Below are 5,696 nucleotides of genomic sequence, written 5' to 3' on the forward strand. Positions count from 1 at the left end.
AAAAAAAGGTAAGATCTAGAAATAAATAATTAAAATATTTATTAAATTATCTGTTCGCTAAAGGATCTAATAATTTAAGAGCAAATAGAAGTCTAAAAAAAAATAATAAGGCTCTAGTTCAAGAAAAAAGAAGAAAGAAAAAAAAAAAAAAATTATCTGTTCGCTAAAGGATCTAATAATTTAAGAGCAAATAGAAGTCTAGAAAAAATTTATAAGGCTCTAGTTCAAGAAAAAAGAAGAAAGAAAAAAAAAACAAAAAAATAGAGTGAATAAAATTAAATTAGATTTTTCTTATTCAAAGCAATTAAATTATATAAAATTGTAAAATAATTCAAATGAAAATATATATAAAAACTTAGAAATAAAATAAAATAAATAACTAAATAACTAAATAAATTAGATCTAGAAATAATATATGAATTATTAGGTTAAATTTTGGCCAGTTTTTTTTATAAAAAAGTATAACATAATTACATTCTAAAAAACACATTTTTTTAGAAAAAAAATACATGAAGAACACATGTATAATAAAACAATAATTCAAAATATTGATGCAACAATCTTCAACTTAGAAAGTAATGCTTGAACACACAAATCCATTATTAATGTCAAGAATAATTTAATGACAATATCTAATATCTTAAAGAAAGAAAAAAGAGTTATAATTATGAATTAAGTTGTGAAAAAACAAATTGAATGAATTGGTTTCCGATTTCTATCCCGGTAAAGAAAGTTGTGTGAGGGGAAGGAACCATCTAGTAGTAGTGTCGTGTCTGAGCTCCTCCCTCATATTGTTAGCTCCGAATCCAAAAAGTCGACCACGGTCGGTCACTAAAACGCTGTGATAGAGGCCGCCTGTGCTAACTTGACAAATATATTCGTCCCAATTTAAGTTGTCTTCAAGAACCAACTTATATCCCTCCCATGGAAATCTAAGAACATATACATAAACTGTGCGCCGATCGTTCATTAAAATAATCGTATTAAACTGGTCAACGCTTACCTACATATAATTAAAACAGATCTATTAAAATAATATTGAAAAATTTGGTTGCAAATTAATTAATTACCTGCATAGCAATTTGGCTGCTCAGAGTCTTGACTAATTGTGGTGTGATTCGATATAGCTCTCTGCGATGATAATGGCCTCCATTATAATTGTCTAAAATTCCTCCATTACACAACTGACCTACTTTACCTCTCCCCCAAGTATAAACCTTAAATAAATGAATAAGGTTAATAATAGAATTTGTAATTAATTTGTTAAAAACTTAATTAAATATTACCAATCCCCTAGAATCAATAGCTACAACATGGTTAACTCCTGCAGAGACTCTAACAATGTCAATATCCACTCTATTAAAGCACTCAACCAGACGAGGGCTTAGCCCATTCTGCTTAACTCCGTGACCCAAACACCAATCATCGCCCGACCCGAATGAATACAAGTTGCCATCGCTAGTTAGAGCTAATGTGAAAGTTTTACCCGCTGAAACCTGAACTACTACACAATGTACTAGCGATTTTACTCTGGTAGGTGTTGGTCTATCCACCCTATCGCCATGACCAAGCTGACCGTGATCGTTTCTCCCACAAGTATATACTCGTCCATCTCTAGTAAGAAACACGGTGAATTTATAACTGACTGCAACTTGTTTGCAAGGTATTCAATTCAGTGCGCCTTCCACAAGCTGAGGTCTAAGGATACGATTGTCAATGTCCCCACCTGTTCCATGCCCACAACCACCGAAGGAATTATCACCGCATGTAAAAACCTCTCCTGATTGCGTAACAAAAGCAACATGTTCGTATTTGGTAGAGATAGAGACTATATTATCCACACATGATGATATAGGCTGGTGAATGTTAATCCGAGTAAACTGGTCATGCTTTAAATAGTCCTCCAATAAAAGGACACCCAATGAATGACCATCCGAAATGTACACAGAAGAATCCTTCACAATTGTAAAATTAACTCCTGCCCTGACCTGTATATAACCTGATAGGAAATTCAATGCTTGCTTCCAGTTGGTGTTGCCAATCCTACTAAAAAGCTTTTTTTTTTCAGCTTCATTCAAAAATGAATATATTGGATGAGATTCAACTAGTTGAAACGCTGCCAACTCAATTAAAGATCGGAACTTTAATATTGGGTGAAGTTGTTCTTTGATTCCACCTAATGTCGTACAAGTTATCTCCAAACAAGCCAAATCAGACACGCTCAAGCAGCCGACTTTAAGGATACAAAGGATCAAATCCGAGGGGAGTTCCACAACAAATCTTCGATAATGGTAAAGTCTTGCCAGGGCTTGACATGCCGCAAATACACTTGTTCTAACTTGATCCATTTAGTTATAGCAAAACCAGAAAAGCATTTAGAGAGAGAAAAGAAAAAGAGTATGCAAATATAATATAACTTGCTCATCTAAGTTTTATTAATTCTTAATATAATATATATAATATAATATAATATATATATACATATATAATATAATATATATATATATACATATAATATAATAAAATATAATATAATATAATATATATATATATAAAAGGTTATTAAGAAATAAAATAGTATCACGGATTAGAAGAAAATGGATAAACGATGAATAGGAAGAAATAAAAGATTTATTATTTTTTTAGAATTAAATTGCAATATTTTTTATATATATTCAGGGGTGTTCAACCCGGTTAACCGGTTAACCAGTTAAACGGTTTCGGTTAATACTGATTTTAACTTTTATTTTACAAACCGGTTAACCAGCCGTTAATGGTATCGGTTTTACCGGTTCTCGTTCTACCGGTTTTGGTCGGTTCTGGCCGGTTAATCGTGTTTAACCAGGAACCGATAATTCAATTTTTTAAAATTAAGTAATAAATTTATAAAATATATTTTTTTAAATTATTATTTACACTTTCATATTATACTATTCTCTATCCTTTTTTTTGTCTCTATTATAATATATTATATTATTATTATAATATAATATAAATATATTATATTATAATAATATATTTTAATTATATATTTATGAATATATTATAATATATAATTTTATTGTAATAATATAATATATTTTATAGCTATTCTGTTAGGTTTATATGTTCCTTGAGAAAATTCAAATTTATTATGTCGATTAATCTTTGACCAACCAAGTATAAGCAAATATGATAGAATCTCATTCTCAACTGATAACTAATAGAACGGGAAATAAAATCGGTAAAAAATTTTGAGGGCCTATGCAAATTTAAATTTTAGGGTTCTTAAAATATTTAAAAAAATTAGATTTTAATTAATAAAATAAAATATAAATAATTAATATATATTATAATACGAGACTAAAACGGAGATAAACAAGTTATTTTATAATATATATTTAATATTAAAGGAGAAAAAAAAGGAAAAAATAATATTAATAATATAATATTATTAAATATAAAAAATGGGGGCTATAAAAGTGGGGGCCCTATGCAAGTGCATTGGTTGTCTTATCCAGGGCCGGCCCTGCTCACACTGGAAAGAACACCTACCACCACCATTCGACCTCCATCTCGTGTTCTCACACATTTTAATGATTGTCAAACCAACCACTAACCTCACACTTTCGAATGCCTCCGTATTTAATATTATTACCAAATAGTTAATTTTTATATTAATCAAAAAAATATTTATATTCATAAAAGAATATTATATATATATATATATATATTTATTATTATTTACCATTTATAAAAACTTTATGCATATATATATTTTAGTGTTATTATATATATAATTATTCATTATAATATATATATATATATATTATATGGTTAGTGAGACAAAAAAAAATATAAGATAAAATATATTTATATATGGTAAAGAATAAAAAGTTAATTAAGTGAGAGAAATATATAAAAAAAAAAAGTTAATTAATAAGAGATTAGGACAGAAAAATATATAAATATATATATATATATATGAGAAGTGATAGGGAGAGAAAATTTGAGAAAAGAAACGGTGGGTGTTAGTACAACACTACTAAAATATGAAATGTGAGAGAGAGTGAAAATTTATTAATTTTTCATCCCTTTTAAAATTCTCTCCCCAATCATATTTCTCAATATATATTAGGAGAGAGAAAATAATTATTATGAAAGAGAATTTACCTTGAGAAGTAGATGCTCATGGTGAGTTTAAATTTTAAGTATCATTATATTTTTATATTAACAAGAATTTTGTGTATTACGATAAGAATATATATAAACTATTATATATATATATAAATATTTTTTAAAAAATTAATATTATTCAAATCTAATTAATTTAAAATTAATTTTATTTTTGTAAAAAATAAGTTTAATCTTAAACTTAATAATAATATATATTTTATCCTTTCGCCACCCACTTAACCCGTCAATTGATCATTATCTTGTGACACACTTTTTCATATGCATTTTTTATTCTCTCGACAAACTATCCACCAATTTTAGTTGACCTCAATTGATAACACACATTTTATATCTCGTCATACTCAACCACTAACCCCAATTGAACCTCATCTTATGACTCACATTTTTTCATATGTCTCTTTATACCATTGACAAATCACCAACTAACCATAATCTTGTGACTCAAACTTTTTCATATGCCTCTATCTCTTAACAAACCACTCACCAAACTTAAGTCAACCTCTTTTTTACTTCCACTTCAACAAATCAACAACCAATCCCAATTGATCACAGACCTCTTATCCAAAGTCAAACCAAACATTAACAACCACCCGACATCCATCTCGTGACTTCACACTTTGAAATGCTCATCAAACCAACCATTAATTCCAATCTCACACTCGACAAATCACCCACCACCCAAACTCCATCTCGTGACCTCACACTTTCAAATGCTCGTCAAACCAACCACTAATTCCGACCTCACACTCGACAAACCACCCATCACCCGACATCCATCTCGTGACCTCACACTTTCAAATGCTCGTCAAACCAACCATTAATTCCAACCTCACACTCGACAAACCACCCACCACCTGACCTCCATCTCGTGACCTCACACTTTCAAATGCTTACCAAACCAACCACTAATTCCGACCTCACACTCAACAAATCACCCACCACCCGATCTCCATCTCGTGACCTCACACTTTCAAATGTTCGTCATACCAACAACTAATTTCAACCTCACACTCGACAAACCACCCACCATCAACCTCCATCTCGTGACATCACACTTTCAAATGTTTGTCAAACCAACCACTAATTTCGACCTCACACTTTAATATATCTATCATTTGTTTAAAAGTTGCGCCACCCACCATCTAACCTCCATCTCGTGATCTAACACTTTCAAATACTCGCCAAACTAACCACTAATTTCGGACTCACACTCGATAAATCACCCACCACCCGACATCAATCTCGTGACCTCACACTTTCAAATACTAATCAAACTAACCATTAATTCCAACATCACATTTGACAAACCACCCACCACCCGATCTCCATCTCGTGACCTCACACATTCAAATTCTCATCAAACCAAACATTAATTACGACCTCACACTCAATAAACCACCCACTATCCGACCTCCATCTCGTGACCTCACACTTTCAAATGTTCATAATACCAACCACTAATCCCAACCTCACACTTGACAAACCACCCACCACCGACCTCCATTGCGTGACCTCACACT

The 5,696-nt window shown here is 30.7% G+C and overlaps 1 pseudogene; it reads right to left on the reverse strand.

Annotated features, from left to right (window-relative positions):
* Positions 1–715: 715 nt before the first annotated feature.
* LOC124913415 lies at positions 716–2,348 on the reverse strand (annotated as a pseudogene).
* Between the last annotated feature and the right edge of the window lie 3,348 nt (positions 2,349–5,696).

Source organism: Impatiens glandulifera, chromosome 8 (genome assembly GCF_907164915.1).
Source record: "Impatiens glandulifera chromosome 8, dImpGla2.1, whole genome shotgun sequence".
Lineage (NCBI taxonomy): Eukaryota > Viridiplantae > Streptophyta > Magnoliopsida > Ericales > Balsaminaceae > Impatiens > Impatiens glandulifera.